Here is a 13,792-nt window from a genome sequence, read left to right as displayed (position 1 = left end):
AAATACATTGGGTATTATATTTCAGGAATCACACTGCGTATGTTCTTGCATTGTACAGACTTGGCCCCTGTCAGGCCTCCAGCTTCTGTCTGGAAATAGAACAATGAGAAAAATCTGCATTCCTCTCTGGAAACGTTCACATAAACAGCAGCACAAATTTAATTAATATAATTAGCACTCATAATATATTTCTGTTCTTACAGCTGTGACAACACAGACACCTTGAACTATACTGCTGCCTCTCCAGTGTGAGCTGGGACATTTTGTCCTCTTTCAGCATGTTAAACCACTACCACAAAGAAAGTTCTTCCTAATGGGTTTTCCATGGGAAACTTGGGACGATGGATTATTTGGTTTCACAAGAGCCCATGGTTCCCCATTCCAACTTTAGAAACGTTTTAGTGAGATCCAGTCCTGGCCACACTGCTGAGAAGCCCCAAGCTGTTTCCAGCTCCCCGAAGCGGACAAGCAGGTGGCATAGTCTGTGTCCTTGGAGAAGGCAGCACGAAATCCTGAACTGAGCTTCCAGCTGGGAAGACTGAGGTGTGCTATCAGGCAGACTCACGAATTGCTAGACAGATCAGCAGGGAGAGATGTCCATCACATGTGGAGGAGAGATTGATTTTTACAAACAAGCTAGATACAGAGGGACAAGGTGGTATTAAACTTATTTTCCACTTCCTCTTTGCAAAATGCCTGTGGTTTGCTCAGTCTGTGGTTGAACTAGATACCTAATGCACCTGAGGTAAGCAGGTTTTTCTAGAGATGGGGGCTTTAAATACATTTTTTTAGGAGACAGAGACAAAAAGTGACAGGAAACAAGTAAGAAATGAAGTGGGAAGAGTGGGGGAAGAGGCATCCCCCAGACCTTCCCTTCTCACCCCTTCGTTACCAGCGGACTCACAACTGTGCACTTTAAGATGTAACTTTGGGAATGGTGGTAGATCTGGAATAAATTCTGATAAGGGACCAAGGATGCAGATTGAAAGACAACATGGATATGCGCCCGATGGGCAAGAATCAAAAAGACCTATTATCCCTGTAAAGTACACAGACACACAGCAGTAATCATTAACTGCAGTCAAGTGTATTATCTCTTCATGTGCTCTCCTCCTGCAGACCTGATAATTCATCTCATGCTACACCTTAAAAGATCCAACAGCTGGGAAATGCAACAAGTGAGATCTCACACTGCAAGACATCATTAGTCTGACTACATTTACTCAAGGCTGTTTATTTTTCTCCAATACAAAGCAGAAACATTTAAAACCTTGATGTACAGTCACAAGAACAAATGAACCGAGCGCCTAGCAAATCTGACAGTTACCTTCTTTTGCGTGCTTCTTTGCTAATTCATGACTGCTGATGTTCAGTGACAATTCTCCCCCTCATTAGCAATTACTTATTAGCCATATAACTCCAGTCCATGCACAGCCTCTGCGCTGATGCCCTGTGAGTCCCTGGCTGTTTCCTTTCCCAAGGGGACAAAAACACCTCACTGTACCCCAGACCAGACTTTTTTCATCATCCTCCCACTCTTTTGTTTTGTTTTAAGAAAGAAACTGAAATTAAGATGAGATTGTTTCTACCAAGAGATGGTGGCAGCAGCTCTGAGGCTCTTACGAATTACAAAAAGTCAAAGAGGATAAGCCTGCTGAGTGGAAACTGGGAGATATCACTTGCTGTCATCAGAGGACCTCCTGGGAAGAGCTGAACCCTCAGTGTCCCAAAAATTAAGAGTGTAAATTGATATGTGCTCCTTCGCTTCATAGAATCTGTGCGTCATATGAGGCAGGGGTAGCTGTTACCACGGCAACTAATCCAATCTTTATTTTAATTTTTGCTGTAGTCAGATCACAACAGATAGGAAATAGCCATACACAGAATTAGAGCAATTGTATGTGCAAACACACGCACAGAAAATATATGTAATTGCATATGTGGCTGTAACTACATGTAAAAAAAATTTTTATATGGGGAATACACTTTTTAAGGAAATAGAACCAAATTGGACTTGATGTCAGAGACACATAGAACAGAGATAGCTCTGCACAGCCATCGTGTTGAGTGTAACTGAGCCTACCACCATCCTAGGGGAGAGGACAGTGTACAATAGCTATAGCTTGGCATTTGGAGAAGTACCTTATCCCATCCCAAACTGCCTGTCAGCTCATTCTCCCTCCCATGAAGGCTTCTTCTGGAGAAGAAACACAGGGACCTCTTGGCCACGTCCTAGTACAAAAACCTTGACACTATCAAAAAAACACATGGTCCAGACAACAATATGCCCTCAACATAGTAACATCACCATCCTGAAGTCATATATTTCATGAAGGAATATGCTTGAGATCTCCCTTTCTTGATTCACCCCATGGCTGGCAACTATTGCTGCCCATCCTCAGGGCAGGGAGACAAACAAAAACTGCAAACAGGCCAAAATCAGGAGCCCCAAGTTTGAAAACCCCCAAATTCCAGCTGTCAAAATGCTTGAAGCTCTAAGCAGGGAAGTGTGTGGTGCCTGAGGCACAATATCCCTCACAGATAGAGCTGGTGCACCAGACATTCCTTAGTGTCAGATGGCAGACATGGACAGAAGAAAAAAAAAACTTAAGCACATTCCTAGCAATTCAGGTGCCTCAGTGGTCAGTGGTCAGGTACTACCACCTTAGGCCACTGTCAACACCACAGACTTCCAAATATGACAAGCCAGATCCTCTCCTGCTCTGAACTGGAATAGTTCTCACGACATCACCAACAAAACTAAAGTGTTTTACATCAACTTTGTTTTGTCAAAGGGTCCTTTCACAGAGACTCTTTTCAAGTTGTTTTTTTTTGTTGTTGCTGTTGTTTCCTTTTAACTGCAGAGCAGGATTTTTAGTGAAGACATCACAGCCAGTACACAAAACTCTTGACACTGCCACTATCAATGCAAATCCAGAAGAGAGCTTGCAAATTTACAGCTTAAGGAGACAGCACACAGCAAAACTCATCACCTACAGGACCTACCCTGAAACATCCTGAATCAAGAAGAACAACTTCAGCTAAAATTCAGCCTGTCTTCTGAGCCATGAGGCTGTAGGAATGTTATGTCATGGGTGAAGCAGACAGGAGGGAAACATGGAAGAGCAAGTCTTCTTTAAGCTTCATAGAGATGACAGACATCTCTGCCTTTTGCTGACTGCACAGCACACCTCCAGTTCATGAAGTCCTCAAGCTGCTGATCGCCAAAGGCTGGGGGTTACAGGCAGGGAAAGCATACTAATTACATCTCTTCCTTCAGCATCTCCTCCTGGCCACTGACAGAAACAGGATGCAGTGTTAGACAGGATTTAGCTTGACCCAGAACAGCCTTCTAATTCTCAGCAAGAAGTTCCAACCTCCAGTTTAGAGGATGATGGGATTATCAACCCTTCCCTTCAGCTATTACCAAACTAGACCCCTACCTTGAGTGCCAGATCTCTTGTTAGCACAGGAGGAGATAAACCAGGATTACAAAATAACAGGTTCCCTAAAGGTGAAGTTCTGCTTTGAAGCAGTGACTTAATTTGGGCAGATGAGATAGGTGTTTAGAGAGAGATGGATGTTTGTGCCTGGAACAAGAACAAGCAGAGGAAGTAGCTCAGTAAATGCTATGGTTTTAGGTATTTTTAGTAATGTAATGCAGCAGTAAGAGGAAAACAAAGGAGGAAGAGCAAGAAACAACAAAAATCAGTTCAGCTCCAACCAAATACAATGGAATCACACCAGTGCATCAAAGCAAGCTCCTGGCCATCACCTTTACAGGCAGGCTAAAATAAATCCATTCTTATGATCCCACTGTCCGACAGAAGGCCCAAACCCAGAGCGGGGCTGAGCATACCCCATCCCAGTGGATTTTAATCACACACCACCAAGATATATCCTTCTTTGTCCATCTGCTCTTGGCTGCTGCTGGGAACCCTCCCATCACCTCCAACTGCAAAAACAGCAGCTGCAATTAATAACGTGCAGACACTCTCAATTGCTCATCTTGGCAGCCATCTGGCTTCATATCACATATATCCCTGCTATGCAAAGCAAAAGGGTATTTTATCTCCTGCCAGCAATAGCTGAAGGATGGACTAAGAATCAAGCGAGATTGATATGAAACAGAAGATAGATTATAAACAAGCAAGAGGCAGAGAGGAGGGTGCTCAGCATTACATCCATGCAAACAAAAGGGGAGCCACCTTCCAGAAGCAACAATTGTGAGTTTGCATTCCCTGAGGACCCATTTTGAGCAATGCTCAAAGAGATCTCAGTCATTCATTCTGTCTGTTTTCCTTTATTTTTCTACTGTCATCATTCTTGTTCATCTCAATTTCCTTTCTCCAGGCTTTGAGTGCAAACAAACATAACAAGTCAGATCTTTAACTGCCCTAATTTGGTGCAGTTCCCTGGATATTCATATAGCAAGGTTGATTTAATTCAGCCTGTGTCTTCAAAGGACCCTTTAATAGCAATCACAGGCCAGATGAGTGGGATTTTAATTTCCAATTAAGCCAGCATAGCTCAATTCATAAGTGCCAAATTTTGCCCAGCTCTGCCATTCAGCTTAGTGTTCTGCATTTTGTATAAATGCTGGCAACACAACAGGAAAGAGATTAGAACACACACTTCCTGGGATCATGACAATCTCTTGGAGCCATGTTTGTACAGTAGCTAGCATAATATGGACCTGTGCCATATGTGAGATTTTCAGATGTACATTTTTTAAGTCACTATTTGAGATAAGAGTCTTTATCGCATTAAGCATCCCATCCCTCATCCACTGCTGAGAATTTGGCCTCAAGACCTAAGATGAGTATCTTCCCTGTGTTGCAGAAAACATCACACAGTTAAGATAACAATGTTGAACTCGGATGCAGCACCTGGTGTAATTTTAATTCAGCTGCAGAATTTTACTGGTCGGGGATTCAAGATGAGAGTTCTGGTCTCAAGCAAGCTGCTGGCTTGCGGGAGGGGTCATCTGAGCCACATCAGCTTGCATTTCTGCCTAATTCCCAAGTTATGGCAGTTATTGTCCTGAAACGGAGATGAGGGACCTTGCAAATGCCCCCGCTTGGAGGCCAAGTGGGAATCTTCAGGCACCCAGAGCTGCTGAACCCTGCTCTGGTAAACAGATGTGGAGATCCAGGAAAGAATAAATGCAGGGAGGGCCAAGGACTAAAAGTTTGTCTGAAAGATATCAGTGTGAATCTTGATCTAAACAAACTCAAGCCAATATGATCTTAATGCTATTTTAAAGGGGACTAAGCAATGTGCAAAAAGGCATCACTTTTTTTTTTTTTTTTAAATCCCATCTATGTCACCTGGACTGTAAAATATTCAGCTTTTAAATAAAGTTGGCAAAGAAAAAATCTGCTCTCTATACAAACCTTTATTCATGTAAACATGGAAAGATGCAGCGCTGCCAACAGATACACCTACACCCATCCTCTGAATTAGTGCAACCATGTCTCTTCGGTGAGTTGGTGTCCCTTCTCCTATACAGCTTCCCTGCTTGCATATATTGAGACAAAATGGGGTTGCAAAGAGATTTCTACTATCATCATTTCCTTCCATGCAACTTCACTTTCGTACTTTGTTTTCCTGTGCAGGGCTTGGGTTTCTTTCATTCTGTTTACTTTTTCTTCCTTTCTCACTTAAGACAACAACATTTTGTTCTGTATTTCCACAGTTATTCCATGGTGATTTGTTAACGATGTTGGGTTTGCAGTCAAACGACTGGAAAGATAAAAAGTTGGCAAGCTGCTTCCCTCATTAGGGAACACAGTGCTCAAGTGCCAACCTATTAGCTGAATTATTCAACAGAAGAAAAAACACATAAAAAAAAAAAAAGAGCTACAACAGGAGTGGAGAGGGAAGGGAAGCTTATTGACTTTGGTGCTGTTGGAAAAGTTTGGCAGTGTTCCTTGAAACTCAGTTTGGGATTCAACCCATCTAAGGAACTCGGGCAAGGCTGAATGGCTGCATGGAAGCAGACAGAAGCTGGCATTCATAATTCAGATATTGGACTGCATTGTTGCTGTCCTGAACTGATAATGAAGAAGCTCAAGTGGGGAATATTTCCAAAACCATACCGTAAGGGATTGTTTATATGCAGTTTGTGAGTAACTGGTGATGCTGGAAATCTTCCATATCCAGCCACAGGATTGAAAAAACTCACCATAAGGATCCACAATAATAGTTTGTGTGTGTGTGTTCTTATTGTGTAATAAATACCATGTAATTCAGAAGAGCTTAGCCACCCATGAGAGAGGAGCATGTGCCAAGAGCAAGAGGAGTGGACGTGGCAGCTTGTGCCCTGAACAAAGCTATGAACTGGGTCAAAAACTCTCATGGGAAACTCAGGATTGTCTGACTTCTGTTCTCATGTAACCTGAAAAGAGAAAGTGCTTGATTGAGGCACAAAATTAAGCAGGGTGGTCAAGACTTTAAGGATCCCTGGTGGACTACATGCAGGTGGGCAAAATCAGGATCTCAATCCTAACTCCCGAGGGAGGTGGCTAAGGACACAGCCCCTGGTGAAAGATTTACCTCTCAGGTGGATGAAACCAGAGCTAGCATCTTGGAGATGCCTCAAGATTATGGAACAAAGTCCTTCACTGGAGAAGTCAGTATGCAGACTGGACTGTAGAGGAGAGCACAGACAACTGTCCATATTCCAGAAGCAGCATGGACAGGGGAGAAGGGTGTTATTTGTAGGGTTCAGAAACAGGGACTGTGAGATTTAGGTATCAACTGCTAACCAAAAGTAGAAGAAATCTGGACTCACCAAAACATTTTTGGCTATGCCAAAAATCCTCAGAAATAGTGAAGAAAAATCGCACATAAAATCTTTACTTTTTCTTACAGCTGTATATTTCCTGTGCTAAAGCAAAAGGCAATGAGTTTTATGAAACTTCATAAGCTGTGGGGATCTGCTTATTTTAATTGGCATATGATGTTTGGAAGATAAACCCTGGAGATCTGGGAAGCATGTCCTTTAGCTACTGCAGGGCTTGAAAGTGCAGTGCTGCTTATGCAGCAGGCTACCACCCACTCACTCATTCCCAGACAGGTTCTTTCTTTCACCCAGAAACACTGTACAAGTAGATTTTGTATATTTTTGTGAAGGGATTGGTTATACATACATCTCATGCGTAAAAGTAACTTCAGAGGAAATCTGCACAGAAGCCAGAGTTTTTATGCCATGGTTGTGCTGACAGGAGAGGATCTTACAAATGAGGAGAAAGCAGCAACAGTGGAATTCATCAAGCAATTAAATCATTTTAGTTGATGACCCAGACAGAAAGAGAAGTCAGGCAATGAGAACTGCTGATGACACTGAACCATCACTTAGAAGAGGACAAGAGGACCAGATTATCACAAACATGATGCAGAGAACCTCAGTAATGTAACAGGGCTGAAATTCAACAGCCGACAGCAATGCCATTAGGGGGCAAATAGAACTTTTGCAGTAAGAGTGAAGACTCAACCTCTGATCTATTGTTCCCAGAGGAGAGGAAAAGACTGGGTATGCAGAAGAAAGTTAGTGGCTGCACATAGCCAGATACCAGAGAAATCTTAACATAATCAGGTGAGAGATTTCTGGGGAGCAGGGAAGCATCAGTGCTAGTAAGACAGTGACGTGCCTTTGTGCACGAAGCTAGAGCCAAGATGGGGGGCTTTTCCCACCCAAAGGGCTCAGTGTATTTACCTGGACATGCAAAGGCTGAGAAGGAATGTGATAACAAGGAATAATATTTAGAAAAGTAGAGATATTTACACCAGAAGATGAGGTCATTGCATGAACCAAGGGGTAGAGAGTGGCTACAGATGGTTCAGATGTTCCCTTCAGGCTCTCCTCCAGCCTTCACAACACCCCAGATCTCTCAAGGCATCTGTACATGGCTTTGACCGTGGGAAAGACAAGTAGCCCTGACTTCCAGCAGGCAAATTGAGCTAGAGGGCTTACATCGCTTCCAGCTCTGCAAAGGGCTCCAGGGAAGCCATGAGACACAGGCTGAACAGATGGAGCAACTCTTCTTGGAGCAGCTCCAGTGACAGCTTAGTGTCTTCCACAGAGGCCCCCTAGATTCATCATCCTTTGGGACAATGTGTGTGGAGGGAAAGCACAAAACCAAAATACTAACAGGATCACTTTCAGGTGACAGTGTTTGGTGTACATTTGCAATGCTACACTGAGGATAGCTAATATATCCATATCGAGAGGACCAGTCCAAGTTGCCATCTGATTTCCCAGAAATGCCCCCCCCATCACCCCAGTTCTTTAGAATCAAAAGCAAATTGGCCAAAATCACTTCAAATACTTAGCTGAGACTTCGGCAAATTTCTCCACAAAATGAAGAAGGCAGGGGAGAAACTATTAATCTTGAGGCACGTTTGGCTTTGCCATTGGTTAAAGCAAAGGCCTTGCTGCTACACAGACCTCAGGCAATGCTTTTGGCATTAGGAAGTGTGCTGACATGGTTCGACAAAGGGTAATTAATCAGAAGCCAGTGTAATTGAACACCTCCACTGCTGCTCAATTAATCTGATCACTTCACTTACAAATTCATAATTGCAGCCTGTGACTACAGCAGACCTTATTTATATGCCAGAGAGGTTTCCAGTTAGGATCAGACAGACTGTTCTGCATTTCCAGCCCAAGCCCTAAGGCTGTGTTCAAGACACTAGTACAGATATCACTGCTGGCTTTCTGCGATGCAACTACATGGAAAAATTCATAGAATCACAGAATGGTTTGTATTGGAAGGGACCTTAAAGATCATCTAGTTCCAACCCCCCTGCCATGGGCAGGGACACCTTCCACTAGACCAGGTTGCCCAAAGCCCCGTCCAACCTGGCCTTGAACCCTTCCAGGAAGGGGGCAGCCACAGCTTCTCTGGGCAACATGTTCCAGTACCTCACCACTCTCACAGTAAAGAATTTCTTCCTTATACCTAATATAAATCTACCCTCTTTCAGTTTAAAACTTTTACCCCTCATCCTATCCCTACACTCCCTGATAAAGAGTCCCTCCCCATCTTTCCTGTAGCCCCCTTTAAGTACTGGGAGGCTGCTATAAGGTCTCCCTGGAGCCTTCTCTTCTCCAGGCTGAACCCCCCCAACTCTCTCAGCCTGTCCTCACAGGGGAGGTGCTCCAGCCCCCTGATCATCTTCGTGGCCTCCTCTGGACCCACTCCAGCAGGTCCGTGTCCTTCTGATATTGGTGCCCCCAGAGCTGGACACAGCACTGCAGGGGGGATTCTCACGAGAGTGGAGTAGAGGGGGAGAATCCCCTCCCTCGCCCTGCTGGCCACACTTCTCTTGATGCAGCCCAGGACACGCTTGGTTTTCTGGGCTGTGAGTGCACATTGCTGGCTCATAGTCAATTTTCCATCCACTAATACCCCCAAGTCCTTCTCCTCAGGGCTGCTCTCCATCCACTCCTCACCCAGTCTGTATTTGTGCTTGGGATTGCCCTGACCCATGGGCACTTGGCCTTGTTGAACTTCATGAGGTTCGCACAGGCCCACCTCTCCAGCCTGTCCAGGTCCCTCGGGATGCCATCCCTTCCCTCCAGCGTGTCGGCCGCACCTCACAGCTCAGTGTTGTCGGTGAACTTGCTGAGGGTGTACTCGATCCCACTGTCCACGTCACCAACAAAGATGTTAAACAGTGCTGGCCCCAACACCAACCCCTGAGGAACACCACTCATCACTACTCTCCACCTGGACATTCAGCTGTTGACCACAACTCTTTGAGTGCGACCATCCAGCCAAATTGGATGCTCCAGTAGCACATTTGATGTGAATGGCGGGATGAAGGCTTGCCAAGCTGCCCAAGGGGTTTAGACCTAAAATGAAAAGAAGGGGGATGGCCAAACCTTGGAGGACCCTCATGGTATTTCCCACAGGAGATGGAGCCTGTTCCAGTTTCAAGTAAAACTTGAAGTAAATTGCTCAGAACAGGGAATTTTTACAGACGCCCCTTCCTGCCTTACAATGAAGCTGCGAGCAGGTGTAGAGATGAGAGAGAAAGAGCTCTGCTCTGATGAAGCACCACAAAAATGGCTTTGCAGAGCATGATAGCACTGTGAGACAGTTTAAGGCAGGACATAAGGAAAGCTGCATTCAGCTGCTGCTGGAAGGATGTGCGGTGCATGGTGTCAGGGATGATACAATGTAGTCACAAAAGACAGCAAAGACCATGTTCTAGATGGCATCCCCCACTTAGCTTGGAGAGCATTGGCACTCTGCTGTAAACACAGCCTGAGAGTATCCAAACTAGGTTAAGATTACTCTGTAGAGCAGCAAGGATATGACATGACTCAATATAAAAGGAAACCAGCCAGTGTGGGACCAACATTTGCTGAAGTCAGTTGGAAGCTTTGTACCAGAGCTCAGTGCTTAGGATGAGCACGGAAGGCATTTGCTCTACAAAGTTTTTCATGGTAGGGATATACATTTTTCTCTGAAAACAGCATGTCCCCATGGATAATGTCACACAGAAAAAACCCACAATACTCACTTGCAACTTATCAAAAGGAATCCAATCCACAGTGCTAGTGCCGCTGTTTCTGACCATCCCTCTCCAGCATCACCTGTTGTCTCAACCCAATGCAACCTCTCACTTTCATTCAGCTCCCCCTCTGCTAGAGAAGAAAAGCCAGTCTGCTTCGTCCACCATCACCAGAAGCAACTGGATTGTTGGTGTCACCAACAAAAGCCCCTGACAAAGCTTAGTGACAAGCAGGACCATCCACACAGATCTCCAGCAAACAGCTCTTTTCGCTCATAACAAAAGGACATTGCAGCTCTTGCATCCCCAAAGCTAGCAGGTAGTACCCCCAAAAGCAATTCTAATTTCTAATACAAAACAGCAGGCACAGCAACCGTGAAACAAACTAGTGTACTGGTCAAGCCAGCTGCAATTAAGCCATACAAAACATTAGTACAGACACATAAGTATACCTTTTATTGCCCCTAGTAACTCTTTTAAAGCTAGAACAGTTTATATTGGGATTATTCCTATAACCCAGCTCACTGAGTGAAGAGGACAGGACTTGACCCTTCCCACATTCCCAATTCACCAACCTGCGTCACAGTCTGTGTCTGCTCTCCTCCTACATGTAGCTCCATGAGTTGTTTCTCTATTTTGTTCCACATCAGTCTGTAGAGGCCATGGCAGTCTGCAGGAGCACCCTCTGGCTAAGCAAGCAGATCTAGAGCCTCTGCAAGGGGAACATTTGGATGAAGAATAGAGTGAAACTGGGGAGTAAAAAAAGGAGCAGGAAATGAGGCAACCCTGCTTTCCCCACAGGTAGCCTGGAGCTGGGTGCAGGCACTACAGTTCTCACGGCAGATGACCAGAAAGTCTCTGAATTCCAGAGAGTGATGATTTATGGTAAGGAAACAGTGGAAGACATAAGGTTCATGCCCATACACGTACATAGTGTTGCCTAATAACTGGCCATAGGATTTTGATTAGATGTGGTGCCAGGTTAGGTCATGAGCTTTGCTCTGGATCAAACAGAAAGCATAAACAGAAAGCATCAGACTCCAAGCTCCTCTGCACTCTCTGCCATGCAGAGTCCTTGGCCTCACCCTGCTTCTCACTTAGCAACACATTTCAGGAGGCCCCATTCCCTCTTCCCTCCCACTCCAGACAATCAGAGCAAAGTTGCTGAACTGGGGCTGCTTGTCACCCTGCCAAACTTTGCTAACCAATCTTGGTGTGAAAGCAGCTGTGACAGGCAGCAACAGAAAATCTAGCATCAAATTAATTAGCTGGAAGGGAACCAGCAAAACCCTGGTACTCTGTCTCATAAGCACTGGATGAGTCAATCCTCACCCTCCTCAGTGTTACAGATGTTGGACTAGGTGCAAGGTCTGATTCCCTGAACCAGCCCATGCCAGCCAGCCCCCACAAAATAATCTAAGGATGAAGTATTTCTTTTAGGGTTTTTTTTCCCCCCACTGGAAGGGAATTTGTGGCTCAGTCACGTCTCCCTTCAGACTCAAAACAGCTTTTTTTACAAACAATGCCAGTGAAATGCCACCATTGCTTTTACAACTTTTATTGTTTTCTTCTCAGTGAAGTGCATTTCTGTGCTTGGAGCATTTTAAATGCACTGACTGAATCTGGCAGGGGTAACCAAACACACACATCGCACGGGAAACAGAACGAAGGAAGGGTACAAGCAAATATTTCTTCAGGATTGTCAGGCCTTTCAGTTACCATGGCAGTATGTTTCCATGGAAGCCAAATTTGAAGCCTGTTGCTGCCACTGGAGTGGCCCAAAGAAAATTATTAGTTTTGAAAATTAACCAGGCTGCTCTCTACCTTGAAAGCCAGCCCACCCACAGCCCTCAAAAAAATAAAGGCATCTTTCCATCCCTGATAAAGGATTCAATAAACACGTGGAGAAGAAAGAGAGAGCAGAAGAAAATACTACACAATGAAAAACAGCAGCTTCCTTTTATGCAACCGACAATGCAGAAACCGCACTGGAAAGCACAAGGCTGAATGCTCTTTGTGAAATATTGCACATAAAGGTGTGCAAAATCCTACAGAGGATCCTGTGCCACCAGCTCCCGAGGGGACAAAAGTGGGGTGCTTTGAGACTAGTGCTGTTTGGTTGCCATTTGTTTGAAATTACCCCCCCTTAATCATGCTGATGCCTCTCCCTTGGTTTGCTTGCCCACCTCCAGGAAAAGCTTGGGGAAGGGAAGGAGAATTTTTCCGGGGCCCACCTTAGCCAACATCAAGCAGCAGCTTAGCTGCTTTGCTGGTCAGAATGTATTTTTGACTTCTTGAAAGTCACCTTTTGCCTTACCCACCCCATTTCCCCACTAAAAAGACATTTTCTGTAGCCCCTTTCTTTTTTCAGAAGCCAGGGAGTCCACATAAGCTGCCTGGTGTACTTTATCACCAGTAACTGAAAAACCATGGCACAGAGATTCAGCCCTTTCCAAATGAGACCGTGGGATTCAGCAATGAAGCAGAGTCATGTTCTACAGGCTGCCTGAACAAGAGACATTCAGGTGACAAAAGTAAACCCAGCACTACTTCAACAGGATAGATCACAGATTCTCTGAATTTAGCGACTTCCCACCTAGAAACAACTGCCTTCTCCCCACTGACATGAAAAAAACAACATGAAGGCCTACCAAATTAGGCCTTCTGAGGATAAAATACCTAAAGGAAGCTGAACTCTCATTGAAAGATAAAGGTCAGAGGGAAAGAGGCACCTATGATGAGAGACTACTGGACCATCACCTGAATCTGACTTCTCATTTTGGGGCAAAGAAAGATCCAAGACCTGTATCACTGAAACATCACTCTTATACCACCACTACAAGGTCTCCTGTGCTCTCTGCTACCTCTCTTGCCAGGAAGAAGAGGGAAGGAGAAGCAGATGTTTTTAAAGCACAGTTCAAACAAAAGCATTTGAAGTGAATATTGCAGATTTCCTTTGAAAGACAGGTGAGTACAAATAAAGGGCCTGCCACCTGGTTTGGGATCCCTGCTCTGTTCAGGAACTGGAAAAGGAACTAAAACCCACCATTGTCTGTCACAGATGGACTGATCTGATTATGCCAGGCACAAGCCTCACAGCAATGGGGAGTGCTGCAACCCGCCTCTCCAGCAAAACAACTTTCCCCACCCAAACTCTATTATAAGCTGTTAGCCAGAGACCTCCAAAGAAACTTTAAAAATTACTCTGCAAGAGGCAGTCAAAACTAGACTACAGCTGAGAGCAGAACAATTGGCTTAAATCAAC

The sequence above is a fragment of the Strix aluco genome, chromosome 8, assembly GCF_031877795.1.
Source record: "Strix aluco isolate bStrAlu1 chromosome 8, bStrAlu1.hap1, whole genome shotgun sequence".
Taxonomy (NCBI): domain Eukaryota; kingdom Metazoa; phylum Chordata; class Aves; order Strigiformes; family Strigidae; genus Strix; species Strix aluco.
The sequence above is the reverse complement of the archived record's forward strand: the minus strand, read 5'-3'. Positions refer to the sequence as shown.